The sequence below is a fragment of the Jaculus jaculus genome, chromosome 2 (genome assembly GCF_020740685.1).
Source record: "Jaculus jaculus isolate mJacJac1 chromosome 2, mJacJac1.mat.Y.cur, whole genome shotgun sequence".
Taxonomy (NCBI): domain Eukaryota; kingdom Metazoa; phylum Chordata; class Mammalia; order Rodentia; family Dipodidae; genus Jaculus; species Jaculus jaculus.
Window position 1 is genome coordinate 156,753,118 of NC_059103.1, and position 19,821 is coordinate 156,772,938.

Consider the following 19,821-nt stretch of genomic DNA (forward strand, 5'->3'; position numbering starts at 1 on the left):
ATGGATTCAAATCCAGGCTACTCTACCCAGCAAAAGTATCCCTCATAAAAGATAGTGAAAGAAAAATATTCCTAGAAAAATGTCAACTCTATGATTATATAAATACCAAGGCAAACATAAAGAGAATACTTGTGGGAAAACTCCACACAGAACAGTCAAACACCCAGTCTCAAGAGCCAATAAGAATAAGAGCACAATAACCAAAATAGACCAGGCTCAAAATAATACAAAACAGAAGAAACCACCAAGCCCCATAAAACACTTCACCATGGCAGGGATTAATTCAAACCTCACAGTAATAACATCAAATATTCATGGTTTAACGCATCCATCAAAAAACATAGGTTATCGGGATGGATCAACAAACTGGACCCTTCTATCCGCTGTCTTCAGTAAACCCATCTCACCACTAAAGATAGACACCTGCTCAGGAAGAAAGGTTAGAAAATTATATTCCAAGAAAATAGAAAAAAAAGCAGGTGTTGCTATGCTAATATCTGATGAAATAGACTTCAAACCAAAAGTAATCAAAAAGAACAAAGAAAGCCGGGCGTAGTAGTGCACACCTTTAATCCCAGCACACGGGAGGGAAGAGGTAGGAGGATTGCCATGAGTTCAAGGCCACCCTGAGACTCCATAGTGAATTCCAGGTCAGCCTGGGCTAGAGTGAGACCCCACCTTGAAAAGCCAAAAAATAAAAGGAACAAAGAAGACCACTTCTTACTCATCAATGGAATGATACAACATGAGCACATCATAATTGTAAATATATGTGCCAAACACAGATGTACCACAGTTTATAAAACAAAATATACTCAACAATAAAAAAGAAATAAACACCAACACCATCATCGTTGGAAACATCAGTACTCCACTCTCATCAATAGACAGATCACCCAAGCAGAAAATCAACGGGGAAATATACCTCAGCAACACCATAGATCAACAAGACCTAATGATATCTGTAGAACATTCAACCCCAACTCTACAGGAAACATATTCTTCTCAATGGCCCATGGCATCCTTCCCCAAAATTGACCATGTATTAGGCCATAAAGCATACCTTCATAAAATCAGGAAACTTGAAGTAACTTCCTGCACCATGTCAGATCACAATGCTTTAAAGCTAGAAATTAACAACAAGAGACACATCAGGAACTCAGCCAGCTCCAGGAGACTAAACAACACACTTTTAGACAATGAATAAGTCATGAAAGAAATCAAAAAGAAACTGTAAAATTCCTAGAATTGAATGATAAAACTCAACCCACCCAAACTGATGGAACACAATGAAGGCCTTACTAAGGGGAAAATGCAAAGCCCTAAATGCATTCATTACAAAAACAGATCCCAAATTAATAACTTTACTGTACACCTAAAGGCCCTGGAAAAACAAGAAGAATCCAACCCAAATAACTCCAAATGGAAAGAAATAATCAAAATTAGAGCAGAAATTAATGAACTGGAAACCAAGAAAACAATTTTAAAAATAAATGAAATGGGGCTGGAGAGATGGCTTACCGGTTAAGCGCTTGCCTGTGAAGCCTAAGGACCCGGGTTCGAGGCTCGGTTCCCCAGGTCCCAACATAGTAGCTTTGATAGTATACTAGTTCTTCATGTAGATTTGTGCTTTCTTCTCATGTCATGTAGGCTAATGACAGACACTTAGGACAATTCTTCTGTTTGAGTTTTCTTTTCAGCTTTTATCTGGGAATAATTCTGTTTCTATTTCGATTATGAAAAATTATTTTGTTGCATATGGAAGGTTTTCAGTTATTTCCTAGGCAATTTCATAGCCCTGAACATGTAGATAGGCTTCAAGTTCTTCAAGAATATGATAGAGCTTTTTGAGAGCCCTATGGGCATTTGTTCCAGAAAATCCAGGATGAAATTCTGTTTACCTCAAATGGTGTTGTTACCTAAGAAAAAAATATGCTGTATTAAATAACTGCAGTTGGTTGTTTTAGGTAAAGCATCTATAGATGTGTGTTTTCCCACTGTGCAGTCTGAGTCATGGCATATAACAACTCATAAGCTGCAAACAAACTTTCTTCAAAAAGCTATGAGATATTCTTAGAACATCTCTTAGAGGTGGGAGCAACATTCTAGAACCACAGACTTTAGAGAAACTTGGCACTGTAATCCCTTTTTTGAGATTCTGTTTTTTAAATCTAAATGTCTTATTTTGATAATATTTGAAAGATGAGTTAAATTAAAAGCTGACAAGTGTTACATTTCATTTTACTTAAATGGGTAACATAGACTTTGTTAATTATTGAAGGCAGTTTATATTTAGCAAAAAATGGCACCAAAAGGATACCACTGTTTTGATTGTCAAGTGCCCATAAACACCCCTTTTAGCAATATTAGGCAGATATACTTAGAAATTATAATTTAAACAAAATTTAATTTTTATCAACCATAAAGGATACATGGAAGAAAATATAGAAGAGAGGACTTGGATATTTCTGGGTCACAATTCTTTTAATTATTGATATAATTGGTGTAGGAATTTTTGTGTCCCCCAAAAGGGTGCTAAAGCACTCTTCCATGAATGTGGAGATCTCTTTTTGTGTTTGGGCCACCTGTGCCCTGTTGTCCACTACCTCCACTCTTTGCACTATAACCTTCCCATATAGTGGAGCTCACTACTATTTTATCAAGTGATGCTTTGGCCCTTTGATTAGATTCCTAAGACTTTGGACCTCCTTGTTTCTGGATCCAGGGCAATTTCCAGCCAAGCTCTCTGCTCACAAGTATGGCATTGTCTTACCCACGTTGTTCTTCCCCAAATCTACCAGAGAAATGTCTGGCCCTGGCTGTGTTGTGGATCGTGGAAATCCTGAATTCCCCATGTGTAAAAGAATTGAATTGGCTTCAAACAATGAGCAGCACTATGCTCAAAATATCTATACTCGGCATCATTTCCCTAGTTGGAGTACCCATGCTGGTGAGAGGGAGGAAGGAGAATGTAGAGGACCTTCAGTATGTTTTTGATAGTGAGCTTCCAGATGTCTCCCAGATCACTGAAGCTATCTTCCAAAGATATTTTGCATTTTCAGGAAGAGGAAACTTAATATGCATTGCATGTAATTAATAAAAACTTGAGAAAAAAACCAAGCCATAGTTTATTTTGAACATCTTTTTGTTGTATTTGTAGATTTGTCTTGTTTTGTTGAATTATTTCTCTTTTCAGCTTTCTTTCCTAGGGTCTACAAATATGGGACCCCTGAGTTAATGTAGTTTCCTCAGTTATTAATGAATGAATACTCAGATAGTAAAAGTAATTTCACCTATGAAACTGTGAATTCAAGACTTATGATTATATATGTGTTGTGAGTGGGTTTTACACACTTAGGCACATAATATTTTGCCTATTTTTTGTATTTATATTTTATTTCAACTTTTTTCTTTGATATGTGAAAGTAAAGCTAAAGGTTCATATAATGAATCAAATGTGCTGGAATATATTTCAGCAGTAGAGTGCTGGCCTAGAATTCATAAGGACCTAGGACTGATTCCAAGTACCACAAACAGAACAAGGGGAAATAACAAAACAATAAAAAAAACCACAAAACAAAAAGTGATTTTAGATTTAACTGGTTTGTTTTACATTGTGCATTTCAAATGAATGATAAAAGTATATCCTTCATATATACTGTATAGGAGCTATCATTCAGTAGCAATAATAAATTATCAAAATCAAAAAAAGTATTTGGCACTACTGCATTTACCAATGAACACAGGAAAATAAAGAGGCTTCCTTCTGTCACCATCCTTCAGCCTGGCACTTATGAACATCTGAGGTGAAACTGTATCCCCAGCTTTAAGTCATCTAGGTTACCATGGAAGCACTGGCCTACTGAGGTGAGTGTCCAAGTAGAATATTACTTCCTTGACTCACTCCCAACGTCAGAACAAAGCATGAGCTACTGGACTTTGTCTTGAGCTTGTATTAGACACTTTCCTATTTTTAACTAAAAAGAGTGATAGCCATCTTTTATTGCTCTTGAAGCTAGACTAATACCTTTCTCTTCACATCAGGACAATAGTTGTTCCTTTCATTTTCAATGTTAATCTCCTTCCTTAAGCTCTGTATCTTTCACCCCTTACCTCCTCAGTGTCTTTTCACATTTTTATGCCTGTTTTCTTCAAAATTAATGTTTTTACCAGCTCTATCTCTTTATGTTAATTATGACCACGTTCTTGAATCTTGAATAAAATTTTCCCTTTTATATTTTATTTTTATTTATGAGAGGTACAGTGAGAATGAGCATGCGAGGGCCTCTCGCCACTGTAAACACATCCCAAATGTATGTACCACTCTGTGCATATGGCTTTCATTGGTCCTGGGGAATCAAACCTGAGTCCTTTGGCGCTGCAGGCCTTAACCACTAAGCAATTTCTCCAACCACTCAATTTTTTTGTTAATACTATGTAAATGCTTCTTACTTCCCAACAGTGGCAAGTATTTTCTCCTCCCAGACTCAGTTTTTAAATCTCTAGAGTGTCCATCATGACTTAAGATCACTGTATATCTGTGATTTAAAAACAAATAATGACATAATATTTGATACATAGCCATAAGAAAAATATCATTATTATGGAATTTCAGCAGAAGTAATGGTCACTTTTCATTGTCACCAACTGTAAAAACTAGCCATTTGAGTTGAATTTTAAAAATTCCCAGTCTAAAGCCAGGCATGGTGGTGCATGCCTTTAATCCCAGCACTCAGGAGGCAGAGGTAGGACACCGTGAGTTTGAGGCCATCCTGAGACTACATAGGGAATTCCAAGTCAGCCTGACCTAAAGTGAGACCCTAACTCAAAAAAACAAAACAAAAAAACAATCCCAGTCTAAGAAAAATATGAGTGAAGATCAGAAGTTTGGAGGGTGCATATAAGAAATAGTATGGACTTTTGGGTGACCATAAAATTGTTTACACCTGATGGTCAGCAGTCTTCATGAAAGAGAAGATACCAAGGCAAGTACACAGAGGAAGAGGTTAATAGTAGTGATGGGAGACCAGACAATGTCAACTTTCAGTCACTGAGTAAGTGGATCTGGTGAAGAAACCAGAGAAGACTTAGAGAATCTTGAAGAAAACCCTTCATATGTTCTAAAAGAGTGGCCTATCCAATGGTTTAGAAGTTTATGAGTCTAAGGAAAGACAAAAAGGCATTTCATTGATTAAACAAGACCTTGTTGGTGAATTTCATGGATAAAAATCAACTTAAGCCAGACATGGTGGAGCATGCCTTTAATTTCAGCACACATTAGACTGTGATAGAGGGATTGTCCTGAGTTTGAGGACATCCTGGGCTTCAGAGGGATTGTCAGGTCAGTCTGGACTAGTATGAGGCCATACCTTAAAAAAATAATTAATTTACACTGAGTTAAAAAGTAAGGTATTGATAAAAGTAGGCTGTTATAGTTCTCTTGAATAATTAGTGATTTAAAAAAAACACCACAATATAATTTCAGAGGCAAGGAAAAAATATATGTACCAAACTGTGGAAATGAACAATAAGAATAAAATATGAGGATTCACTATGTAGAAGAACAATGGGATTTTCTTTATGGAACTTACAAATAACCTTCAGAGATTATTGCTGTGAGATGTTAAATTCCTAACTTGTAACTTGCTAAAGTTAATCTTACAACTATGCAATCCACTCACTTGAGCAATGTTATTGTTTCCTCTGCCTTGGTGTACCTTTGGCCTAAACAGCACGGATGACCAGATGAACTTAAAAATAACTTTTCTGAGACTATTGCTGTGAGATGTTAAATTCCTTCCTTGTAACTTATAACTTGCTAAAGTTAATCTTACAACTATGTAGTCCACTAACGAGCAATGTTATTGTTTCCTCTGCCTTGGTGTACCTTTGGCCTAAACAGCACAGATGACCACTATTAACAAGCAATGTCTAAAGATGCTAACTGATCTTAAACCCTGCTCTTGGCCCAATTTCCTCAGAGGCTTGGTTGGACTCTTGACTCAGAGCAAGCATACATGCATAAGAAGTGCTTATTGCAGCAGTGAAGGCAATGAGGTCAGTAATGATGGCCCACAGATCTGTTGAAGACAACAGGTAGGCTTAATGTGATTGCTTTTATGATCAGCTTGTGTGCCCTGGATCAGCACAGTACAGCAGGTTATACCCCTAGATCACTTCTTTTAACAAATGTTTAAGGATCATCCAAAGTCAGAAGTCCCTTACCCTTTTCTCATACAGTGTACCACTTGTTCACATATTTCTGGTCTTTGGGTGCCCTATAAAAAAAATGCCAATGCAGTTGAAGCCACAGTCTGGTGACATCAGAGCAGTGATGGCACCAGATGCAGTGGGTTTATTAATGGCTTAAAGTGAACTTCTTTTCAGTTTCTTTTTCACCAAGCTGATGCTATAGGAAACTACCCCACTCCCACGCTGGATATACCGAGAATTAGCTTTCCTACTTCTTAGGCTCTGCTCTTAAAAGCAGTTTGCCTACTTCTGGGTTGAAAAGTTCCAGAGGTTAGTGTTCACTAAATTTAGGGCTGTACCTCTTAAGTAGGGGATATATACTGTAATTTTTTAAAAAATCATATATATATATATATATATATGTTTGTGTATGTATGTATGTATGTATGTATATAAAACATTATATTATATTTCTGGCTTCTGTTTGATCCAGTCTTCTTTTTCTAGTGTCAGAGAAGTTTGTTGTTAGATAATTGTGTCTGCTAATTTAAGGATCTACAACATTTACTAACATTCACTAAACAGAATTCTCCACAAAAAGCTGGGGAATGTCCATGTGTGCTGCAGTACAGCACTAAGTAATTTTTTAAGTAATATTTCTAAGTAGCACTTTTACCTCTGAAATAGTGATTTATCAGCAGCTGACTTTGCATACTGTCAGAACAACCTATTGTTTAAGATCTCAGCCCAAGGATAATCACTACTTATCTGGTTATTAAAGTCCTTTATTATAAATCAAATTTTATTTTGTCACTTTTCTATAAACAAATATGTAATGAGTATGAGTACAAGACCCAGAAGAAAGTAAACCTAGTTTAAAAATGTGTTCACCAACCAGGCGCAGTGGCCCGCACCTTTAATCCCAGCACTCGGGAGGCAGAGGTAGGAGGATCATAGTGTGTTCAAGGCCACCCTGAGACTATATAGTGAATTCCAGGTCAGCCTGGGCTAGAGTGAGACCCTACCTGGAAAAAAAGAAAAAGCATTCTTCAACTTGTTCCAAAATGTTAACTAATAGCCAGAGCAATCAACAAAGGCCTCTGACAATGTGAGGGTGCACACATGTGTATGGTTCTAGGGATCAAAATCTAGACCAGGCACATGTAAGTGTTCTGCAGTTCTAGAGTTAGCTATATCCCTAGCTGACCACAGTCACCTTTAATGCACTTATTTACTGTTACACGCTGAGATCAGAATTATATTTTCTCTATAATTTCTATTTTTTAACATATAGCAAAAGTACTGAGGCCTTGATAGGCAATATGCCTTCCAAAGCTCACAAAATAGTAAATCATGCAGGAAGGGTTAAAAATAGCATTCTGTGAAATTCCTTACTCTTTGGGTGCTCCATCGTTCACATTAATGTGATCCATAGACGTTGCAGTCAACCCTTGGGCAAGTGGAAGAAGTCATGTATTCCAAAGGATAGATATTTGTCAGGAGGATTGGTTTTAAGTAACAGACATGCTCATATCTAATGTAATATCTAATCTAATATCATATATATTAGATGAAACAACAAAAGGCTAAGGCAGGAAAATTGAAGATCCGGGCAAACCTGGGCAAGAAACTGTCTCAAAATAAATAAGCTCTCTAGAAAAAAAGTATAAGTTATGAGCCTGGAAGAATAATGTTGTATTTCAATAAAGATCTGAGTAGCCAGTTTTCAACAGGAATGTGAAGTGGGATAACACTTGGACCCCAAATTCTTAACTACTTTATGTTCTTTCTTATTTTTTTTTTAGTACCACTACATTGCTTTTCTCTTGATTCTCTTAATCTGACTGGCCTTTGATTCAAATTACTGAGAGGCATTCACTTACACGGGCAATGCCTGGCTTCTAGGTGGTAGGAGTGGGAGTGTATGTGGTTCTGTGATCAATGCTCACAGTTGTGTTTTGTATATATACAAGGTTGTAAGAGTAGCTTATAAATAATGTGCGTCAGGGAGAAAGTCTCAGAGGAAAATACAATTTTGGAAACTGACAAATTTTATAATATTTGTAAATTAAACCCATCTAGAAAATCCATTATATATGATGCTAAAGTAGGACTCGTTTCTGGTTCTGAAAACCAAGTACAGGGTCCTCACTCATGCATGCCAGGCAAACGCCCCACCACTGACCTACATCCTTAGCCTTTTTTCTCTTTTGTACTTGCTATTGGGATAAAGAAATGATAATGTTAAAAGAAACTCTATAAGAAGAAGAAATTTGAATAGTAACTTTAACTCTGTTCAATATATGCCTTGAGAATGTATTAATGGGATAATTTTTGCTGGTCAGAGAATTGTCTGCCCCCACTATTCCAGAAGAGGAATGATTTTGAGTTCTGAGGGAAGTGACTAACCAGTCAGCAGGAGAAGAAAGAACATTTCACATAAAAGAATAGGCACTTTAGAAGTTGGGGACTTGACATTTTTTACAATTTTTTTAAAAAAGTTATTGACTTATTTGCAAGCAGAGAGAGATGGAGAAAAGATAGACAGACAATTTGCACCCCAGGGCCTCCAGCCATAGCAAATGAACTCCAGGTGTATGTGCCAATTTGTGTATCTGGCTTTATGTGGGTACTAGAGAATTGATCTCAGGTCATTAGGGTCTGCAAGCAAATATCTTAACCATTGAGCAATCACTCCAGTACCCAAATGACAATTTCTTAAAGGCCAGTCTACTAATAAAACAAGGGACATCAAATAGTTAGTTACTGGATACATCTCCATAGTAATTTGTTACTGAGTTATAATCACTTAACATACTCATGATTGTAACTTTTGTTTGTGGGGTTATTTTATGTGTATCTCCCTGTCTTGAGATTAAACTTAGTTTTGTTTTTTTTTTTAATTTAATTTATTAGTTTTCTTTTCAGTAAATACAGGCAGTTTGGTACCATTATTTAGGCTCACCTGTGATCTACCCCCTCCCATTAGACCTTCCTTATTAATGAAAATGGGTCGTGCATTGTGGAGTTAGCTCCCAGTTATTTTTATGATAAATGTCTCTGAAAATCGTGACCCAACATGTCACTCTGAAATTCTTTTCACCCCCTCTTCCGCAAAATTTCCCTGAGCCATGTTGGGTTCATTTTTGGTCTGCTTCAGCGCTGAGGTGTTGGGGGCCTCTGAGGCTCTGGCTCTCTGATTTGGTAGGAGTTGATTTTTCTCTGTTGGTCTCCTTCCCCTTTGTGCTGGTATGCGGTTCACAGGAAAACATCACCCTTGCTCAGTTGGGCCCCTTTTGAGGTATGTTGGGGCAGCTCTCTTCTTAGGATCTGCATCTATCTGGAAAAGAGAAGCAAATTCTCCAACGGAGAGTAAGTTAGCACCCAGAAAATTGAGATAACACTTACTTTTTTGATAGACACTATGATAGGTTTAGGCCCTCTTATACCCCGTGACTGATGGTAGCTTGATATTGTAGAGTGGGCTTGTGTTTGGGTATGATTCTGACTTGTTTCCCAGCTCCAGCTATGGGTCTAGTACCACTGAGTGGATCAGTTAGCCAAATCAAGAGCAATTGATTCCTCACCATGGCTATGTACCACTATTGCACTTGTGTGGGCATCACATCCGGTTATTTGTTGCTAATTAGGTTAAACAATGTGTTGCTTGGACAGATCTTGGTCATTTCCCCCAGTTGCCTATGTAGCGCCTTCTGGCACTAGACACGCTGACTGTCTGGGGACTGACTCTCTCCTGGCTTCCAGCCATGTCATTCCATTTTACGCGTCAGCTGCGTATGGAGTCTTCAGCAATAGGGTCTTACCACTGGCCTTTGGTGGGTCATCAAGTTCTCTGACAGAAGTCTGTCATTGTTTTGGGAAACCTTGTAGGTTTCTCTGATCAAAAGCTCATTGTGGATGGTAGGCCCAAGCTGGAAGTGGGGGTTACAGGTCAGTGTCCACTAAGAAATTGAGGAAAAAGATAACTAATATACAAGAGTTAGAGAGGAGAGAGATAGAGAGGAGAGGGGGAGAGGGAGGGAGGGAAGATGTAGGAGATTTAGGTCAGTTTTGATCCTACCCTCTCCAGTGTCTTGTGGTTCAGGTGTTTCCTGTAAGGGTCTAGTGAAGGTTCAGCCATTTGGTCTGTCTTTTAGGAAGTAGAATTTTATGGTACCATTGCCGTTTGGGTCCAGATTACTGTTTTCCACCCTTTGATTCCCTTCCCACCCTCCCATCCATCTTATTGTCTAGTCCATGAGGTGCTTGCTGGGTATGTATGGCATCTTGGGCAGATTCAGGTTAGGTGTTGCAGATGAGTGAGACTATGTGTCGATTTTTTTTCTGTGATTGGGTAAGTTCGCTGAGAATGATCTGTTCCAGGTTCAACCATTTTTCCTCAAATTTCTTTATGTCGTTTTGTCTTACTGCTGTATAGAATTCCATTGTGTAGATATACCACATCTTTGTTATCCATTCTTCTAATGATGGACATCTGGGTTGATTCCAGCTTTTAGCTATTATAAATTGAGCTGCTACAAACATGGTTGAGCAAATCTCTCTGGCTTTTGGTTTGAAGGTTTTAGGGTAAATGCCCAGTAATGGTATAACTGGGTCTGTTGGTATTTCTATAGTCAGCTTTTTCAGGAGTCTCCATATTGCTTTCCAAAGTGGTTGTACCATCCTGCATTCCCACCAACAGTGAATGAGTGTCCCTGCTTCTCCACATCCTCGCCAGCATTTATTTTCATTTGACCTTTTGATGTTGGCTATCCTTATTGGGGTAAGGTGGAATCTCATAGTTGTTTTAATTTGCATTTCTCTGATGATTAGGGATGATGAACATTTTCTTAGATGTGTGTTTGCCATTTGTATCTCTTCCTCTGTGAATTGCTTGTTTAACTCTGTGCCCCATTTTGTGAGTGGGGTATTTGTCTTCTTATTGTTTAGACTTTTGAGTTCTTTGTAAATTCTAGAGATAAGGCCTCTATCAGTTGGATAACCTGCAAATATTTTCTCCCATTCTGTGGGTAATCTATTGGCTTTGCTTGTCTGTAAAGAAACTCTTCAGCTTCATATGATCCCAATGGTTGAGTGACTGTTTAAGAACTTGAGCCACTGGGGTTTTATTCAGGAAGTCTTTTTCCATTCCTATATCATGGAAAGTACTTCCTAAATTTTCTTCCAGTAGTTTTCAAGTTTCTGGTCTTATGTTGAGGTCTTTGATCCATTTGGATTTGAGTGTAGTGCATGGTGAAATGTGTGGATCAAGTTTCAGTTTCCTGCATGTGGTTATCCAGTTTGTCCAGCACCATTTGTTGAAGATGCTATCTTTTTGCCAGTCTATATTGTTTGGGCCTTTGTCAAATATCAAGTAGCTATAGTTGCTTGGCCCATAATCCGGGTCCTCAAGTCTATTCCATTGGGTGGCTGCCAGATCCCCTGCTGCTGTGTTCACATCACTTGCCGCCGGTCAGCCTCTGCTGTGTCCTCATTCTGTACCCACATCATCTGCCTCTGCACTACAATTGCACATGCAGTGGGCCCAGTCCCACAGCAAGAGCCACACAAGTCCACACTGAGTCACTAGCTCCAGCGCAGGTGCCATCCCCTACCTGTACATTGCCACCCATCCCCCACTCCCCTGAGGCGGGAGAGCGCAGACTGTTTACAGACCCCAGTGTACCTAGCCAGACTCTGGGCACCTTCAGGGCTTGCTACCTCAGTCCCCTTTAAAGCTCAAAGGCAGGCAGCTTAGGTGCATTACTGGGTGAGAATTCAGGCAACTTTGGTGCCCCTGTCAGGCTATAGATCGGAGGCTTTGGCAAGAGTGAGCAAAAACCCAGGCTGCTTGCAACTGCCCCAGGCTGCCTTGGATTCGCATTAAGCTAGATCCCAGGCTGCTCCACCCACCTACCTGCCCATACACTGACATGGGTAGACCACAGTGCAAAAGAAATAACACAAAAAATAAAATAGAAGAAAATCCAGACAGATCACCCAGTCCAACAAGGATCACAACTAACCAAAACATAGAAGAGTGTTTAGGATCAGAACATCAAGTGGAAGCAATGAACAATGCAACCCTGACCAAACTACTGCTAGAACTGACAGGAGAGCTACAAAGGATAGATAAACTTAGTTTTTGATGACTATTGTATTCTCATACCTGAACTCAATGCCTACGAGCGTCTGTAGTAGGAAGTAGGCACTTGTGCTCAAATTTCACATTTGAGTCTTGTATCTTCAGAAATATTACCCTTTGCTAGGAAGTTTTCCTAGAATTTCTTTATTCTTCACTGAGGTGAAATTGGAGACATTTATGGTGGAATGGCTGTAGACCTTTTCATTTTGTATCAAACTCAGGTGTGTGTGTGTGTTTATGTGTGATAGTACTGGTAAAGTGGACAAAAGGAATCCATCCCAATTTTTTATAATATTATACATTTGAGTGAGAGGGAGACAGAAAGAAAGAAACAGATAAAGTGAGACAGAAAGAATGGGTGTACCAGGGCCTCTAGCCACTGCAAATGAACACTAGACACATGTGCCACCTTGTGCATCTGGCTTTATGTGGATACTGGGGAATTGAACCTGGGTCCCTAGACTTTTCAAGTAATTGCTGTAACTGCTGAGCCATCTCTCCAGCTTCCAGGCCATTTGTTGCTCAATTTTTATTATCATTTTCCATGTTTATAAAAAATATCCCATGGTAATAGCCTCCCCCCACTTTCCCTTTTAAAATTCCATTCTCCATAATATCCCCTTGCCATCTCAATCAGTCTCTCTTTTATTTTGATGTCATGATCTTTTCCTCCTCTTATGATGGTCTTGTGTAGGTGGTGTCAGGCACAGTACAACATGCTCTTCCAAACACAAAATGGCCTGCATATCCAGCCCAGTTTTTGACATATAAACAACTTTAAACAAAAAAAAATTATAAGTACTTTTTATATAATATAATTTTGTACTTTTATGTTTTACAGGAGAGCTGAAGAAACCCAACAGGATAATTCCTAAATGCATCTTTACATCTCTTCCTCTGGTCACCGTGGTTTATTTACTTACCAATATTTCCTACATGACTGTTCTGATACCCAGACAAATTCTCTCTTCAGGTGTGTCCACAAATGCCAAAGTAGTAAATAAAGTACAACCACTTCAGCACTGGTGATGAATCCCTTTGCCAGTAAAGATGGCTGTTATACATGAGTCAATTCATGACTATCAACAACAGAGTGCTAGCAATCTAAGGTAGATTAAGAAAGAAGCTTATGCTTAAGTGTGGCTATGCACACTAAAAGCTATTTAAATGGATTCATAGTTGCACCTGGTGACACAAACTTACCATTCCAATACTAGGAAAACTGAGATAGAAGGATAAAGTTTGAGGCCATCTTTGACTACATAGTAAGCTACACCCCAGCTGAGTTATAGGGAAGACCCTATCTCACAAGTATGAGATTAACTAATTACTATTATCCAAAACTGAAGACCTTAGAATGAGAACCACTGATGGAATGCTAATTTGGTCACATTTTAAAAGTATTATGGTTTATTTTATATGTCAGTATACTTAATGTCGTGGACACTCACTTATAACCAACCTACCTAGGCACACTATTATAACCCCAGTGGGCACCTACATCTCACTCACTTCACTGAAAAGCTGAAAACTACTTTCGTTGTAACAAAATAATCTATTCTAGCATGTCTACAAAATACAAATTTGACACACATGAATTCTCATAAATAATGACTGGTTTTCTTATTGATGCTATTTATATGTGCTGGCATATTAAATTAGTGCTCATAAGATCCCTTAACCTTTAAGAACAAAGTAAATGCCTTGGAATAGTCTCTAAAGGTGGCCCATTGTGCACTTTCTCAGTTTCAGCACTGTCAACACTGTGGACCATGTGATTTTTGAGGGAAGTGCTGTGTATTGCACAGTGGGAATCATGACAAATTATCAAGAATTGATCTTTGAGCTATATTCTCAGCATAGACCTCATAGTTCTTAGCTGTCTCTGTACATTGTAAGAGGCTGAGTTGCATCCTTGTTTGCTAATCACTGGGATGCCAAAAGCAAATCTCTTCAAGTCATGAGAAATCACACAAGTCTCCAGGCAGTGTCATGTGACTGCAAGAAGTGAGCTCACCACTAGTTCAAAACAATAAATATACAGTTTACGTGAGTCACCAATGTCATAAATATTGTTTATACGTGTTCATGTACAGTTTCGTAGATACATAAAATTGCTTAATAAGGTGTATGTGTCATTGTTGTTATTGGAGTTGCACCATCTTTGACTCACTCTGACATCATCTCAGCATTCCCTTTCCTAATTTTGGAAAATACACATGCCTTCAATTATCTATTCAACAAAACAAATTCACTTCTCACATATTTATTGAAAACTAACTAAAAAGTGTCTATCAGTGGGTGAAATACTACTTACAGGAAAGAAATGAAGGATCAGAGGGAGGAAGATATAAAAAAGGACACATTCATGTTACTTAAATTTACACAAGGAAAAACAAGTTAAACCTAGCCAGGTGGCATGGTGGCATACATCTTTAATCCCAGTTTGGAAGGGAAAGGTAGGAGGCTGTGAGTTCAAGGCCACCCTGAGACTACATAGTGAAATATAAGTCAGCCTGGGCTAGACCCTACCTTAAAAAAAAGTTAACGGATTTTTTTTAATATTTTGTACTCTTTTATTATAGTTTATGATTTGATTCTCCTTAACATAATTCCTTTTTGAATTTTGTTTCTTTGTAGATGCTGTGGCTGTTACATGAACAGATAGAGTTCTCCCCCATTTAACATGGATTGTTCCCTTTGCTATTTCTGCCTCATTATTTAGTAACATTATGATTAATGTCCATGAATCATCAAGAGTGACCTACCTTGCAGACCAGTAGGAACAGCTGCCTTTTCTATGTGGTACACTGAATGTTCACTCCTCTACACTTATACCTGTGCTACTAAATGTCACTTTAGGGCCCCTTGCAATTGTCTCAATACCTATATTTACTTTATGGTTTCTATATGGAGCTTATTCTCAATTTTAGGAATTTTAAAACTAAGGTACCAGGAACCCAATCTACATAGTCCTTATAAGGTAGAAATGGGTTTTATAAAATGGTCCTATTTATGGGCTAGAGAGATGGCTTAGCAGTTAAGGTGTTTGTTTGCAAAGCCAAAGGACTCAGGTTCGATTCTTCAGGACCCACATAAGCCAGATGCACAAGGGAGTGCATGTGTCTGGAGTTTGTAGTGGCTGGATCCCTGGCACACCCATTCTCTCTTTCTCTTCCTCTCCTTCTCCCTCTTTCTCTGTCAAATAAATAAATAAATAAAAATAAAATATTTTTTAAAATGCTCCTATGTATAATAAAAGCCAGAATGTAACTATATTAAAAAACAATATTCAAAAGATCTATGAAGGCATACATTCTTATGTAATAAATTGGGAAACCTGTAAGGATAATCTGTCCTTTACATTATTGTAATTTTTGGCGGACAGGCTTTCTTCAATAAGAAATCTCTTAGCAGCACTCGGGAGGCAGAGGTAGGAGGATCGCCATGAGTTCGAGGCCACCCTGAGACTACATAGTGAATTCCAGGTCAGCCTGAGCTAGAGTGAGACCCTACCTTGAAAAACCACAAAAAAAAAAAAGAAAAAAAGAAATCTCTTAGGTTCCACTTAAGGTTTATAGAGCAGAAGATAATTTTTTGGAATGGACAAATCCTATGAGTATCTTGACCTGAGATTCCTGGTTGACTTATGTAACCACTTGTATCCAGTATCTTCTCCATCAAGGGCAAGCCCAGCAAATGAAAAATAGAAGAAACAAAGTGAAGTCCTGAATGACAATGACTAACCTTACTGAACTTATTTTTATCACCAACATTCTGCTTCTTCAACTTTGCTGTCATAAACCTTTTTCAATCTAGATGAGAACATGTTTCATTGGATAGGAGAAGGTTCTTAAATTGTAGAAAATGAAATAAGCCAAAATTGGAAGATAAAGGATATTATGGGGAAAACAAGGCCTGTCAGCATAATAAAAGTCATGATGCTCTAGGTACTATGTTTCTAACTTAACTTGCGTGATCATCTTTAATCCCCAGTAGTTCAAAAGCAGGTTACACTTGCATATTATGCTCATTTATACAGGAGAAAATGGGTTATAAAGCCTCCATCCCTTGCCCAAATTCACACACCATGCACTGAAGCCACAATTCAAATCTTAGCATTCTCTTTTGAGTGTATACCTCTCACTGAGTATGACACGTAAAACATGACACTGGGAGAAAGAAGTCAATGCCCTGAACATAATGTCTCAGTTACTTTACAACCTTATATGCTCTTCAGACTTGCAATATCCTTTTCTAGCCAGCCGTCACTTAAATTTGGGTATCTGAGGACTCATTCTAAATGATACTTCAAAGATCTTAGGATGTATTTTGGGCACAGAAAGAGTAAGATTAGACTCCTGATCTTAGGCAGTTTTTATTTGGACAGACAGAACCAAAGTGTGCTAATTATTACATTTTGGCCTCTAGAGTATATTCAGAGACTACTTGGGGAAGAATGGGGTCAATGGTTAGATTAATGTCCATGGTCCTATTGGAGGTACATCTCCAAGGTGGTTTCTCTAATTTCACATCCTCTATTTAAACTTGACATTTTTTACTGTTTACTGTCTCAGATCAACATTATATCACTGACCCTATTTAGTCAGAATTTACAGGGTTATGAACCAATGATAGATTTTTGTTGTTGTTGTTTTGTTTTGTTTTGTTTTTGTTTTTCGTGGTAGGGTCTCACTCTAGCCCAGGTTGACCTGGAATTCACTATGGAGTCTCAGGGTGGTCTCAAACTCACAGGCGATCCTCCTACCTCTGCCTCCTGAGTGCTGGGATTAAAGGCGTGTGCCACCACGCCCAGCCAATGATAGATTTTTAATACACCAAGATAAGGTAGTCATCAGGAGCCTGATCTCAAGACTAATTCATCCACTTAGTATTAAAATTCCCTCTTGATACTTATCCCCTAACCCTCAGTTCTTTTATATTTTTTGTTTATTTATTTATGAGAGAAAGAGAGAGAATGAGAATGGGCATGTCAGGGCCTGTAGCCACTGCAAACAAACTCCAGATGCATGTCTCACCTTGTGCATCTGGCTTATGTGGGTCCTGGGGAATCAAACCAGGATCATTTGCAGGCAAGAGCCTTAACCATTTAGCAATCCCTCTAGCCCTTTCAGTTCTTTTATATCCAAGATGTAAATGATTTACTCTCACCTCCTTGGAATGAAGAATGGTTTATATCACCAAAGCGCAAATTGTCTAGGGTATGACATTAATGGATATTGTTAGCTATTCAACTTATATTTGCATGAAAAAGGGAGGCAAAAGGTAGGGAGATGACTTAGTGATGCAAAACACTTGTTCCATACATACACACACACATACACATACACACACACACACACACACACACACACACACACACACACACAGGCAAGAACAACCAAAGTAGAAAGGGTTAGGGATTGTTTTTGTATCTGCCCTAATGAATAGATTTCTTTCTTCTCACAATTAGTTACAACATGAAACATCTAATAATGATAGGCTAACTTCTGAGATGTAGAGAAGATTATAAGCAAACATGTGCAATATATCCAGAACATGATATTGATGGCTATCATTACTTATAATACTAATTACTTATATTTGCATCAAAAAGAATTCTCAATGGTTAATGAGGTTATTAATTCTTTAGCCCCCAAATGAATGACACTCTCATTAAAGTGGTTCATAATTTGTGTATTTAATATATGATTAGCTGTATAATTAGAGAATAGATCCATGTCTCTTAAAGGCAGCTCAAAAGTGACTGCCTTGAGCCAGGTATCATGGCACATGCCTATATACACGTAATTTTGTGGGCTATGTTAGTGAGATTATGAATCCAAGGGCAGCCTGGACTACACACTAAGACTGACTGAATGAAAAACAAGTAAATGCTTACTAAATGTCCTCTGTATGTTGGGTAATGCTACATGTAGGAGGCTTATATTCCTAACATAAGCCAAGCACCAAGGATGGTGCTTTAAGATTTTTTGATAATACAAAATAAAGTTCAGAGAATTGTTTTATATCTGTATATTTTTTATTTTTTAATATACTGAACCTATAAATCCATAATTACTATCAATACACAATGATAATTGTGTTTTTGTCTTGAATGTTTTACTGATTTGAAATATTTTGAAGGGAAGATGGTAGGGACATCCACAAGGTCCTAGAAGTTGACTCTGAATCAGTTCATGCCATTAATAAAAGCTGGAGGTCTGGTTGGAGGGATTACTTAGTGGCTAAGGCACTTGCCTACAAAGACAAAGGACCCAAGTTAGATACCCAGGACCTACGTTAGCCAGATGCACAAGGGGGAGGCGCACATATCTAGAGTTCGTTTGCAGTGGCTAGAGGCCCTAGTACACTCATTCTCTCTCTCTCTCTCTCTCTCTCTCTCTCTCTCTCTCTCTCCCTATTTCTTTTTCAAATAAATAATTTAAAAATTTGAAAAGGAGAAGCTGGAGGTCAAAGTATCAAAAAATGGTAATGATTTTCACTCAGGAAGGGTCAAATGCTAGGTATGTTTCATCTGGCCAACACCCTCCCAAAAGACAGTTTTCAACATTTCCCTTTATTCTGGCTTTCATCTGTGTCCTATATAAAGTTATCTAATAGCTTATGTTGCTTATTTTGCTTAAAATCAACTTATTTTTGATTAAGTAAATATTCATTTATAAAATACCCAGGGCAGTGTCTAGTTTTAATCACAAAGAAATTGTCATATATAACTAAAGATCTGTTAGTTTGATTTAAAAAATAAATAAAATCTTATTTTATATGGTTCAATGCACTCATATTGTCCTTATTCTTCTATTGTTTCCCACTATCTCATCAGTTTTCTACTGAATTTATGGTGCACTTATAGTTAATGATTAAAATGAAAAACAGTTCTATTTGTCTTTCTTGAGTCTTTCTGTTAGTGCTGACTTGAAGATAAATGATCATTTCTAATTGTCCTGTTTTCTTCTCCCTGCCTCTGATAGTATCTTTTTAACTTAGCAGTTTTTGTTGTTGTTGTTGTTGTTACTGTTGTTTTGTTTGGCTTCCTGAGACTGAGTCTCACTCCGTAGTCTGGGCTAGCCTCAGACACACAGCAATCCTCTCCCCTCAGACTCACTAACACTGGGATTTTAGGTATGAGCCACCGCTGCTAATTTTAGTTTATTTTCCTTTTAGTACTTTACCTTAAATCTCCAGGCACCTTGGACAATCAACATTACTGTGTTTTCATTTGACTACAATGGGACAATTTTACAGTTTGTATATAGTTCTATAAAATGTGTCTAATAGCTGATCAGAGAGCATTCCAGTAGTCACTTGTTCTCAGCAATTATAATCCATCTTTAAAATGTCATCTATGGCTGGGAAGATGGCTCAGCAGATACAGCACTTGCTGAGTTCTGATACTAAAACCCACATAAAGCTGCACACCTCAGTAAGAGCTTGTAACCCTGGTGAACCTATGGCTAGATGGA

The 19,821-nt window shown here is 38.0% G+C and overlaps 1 pseudogene; it reads left to right on the forward strand.

The window, feature by feature from the left end:
* The first annotated feature begins 268 nt into the window (after nt 1-268).
* LOC101603389 lies at nt 269-15,434 on the forward strand (annotated as a pseudogene).
* Nucleotides 15,435-19,821: the final 4,387 nt, after the last annotated feature.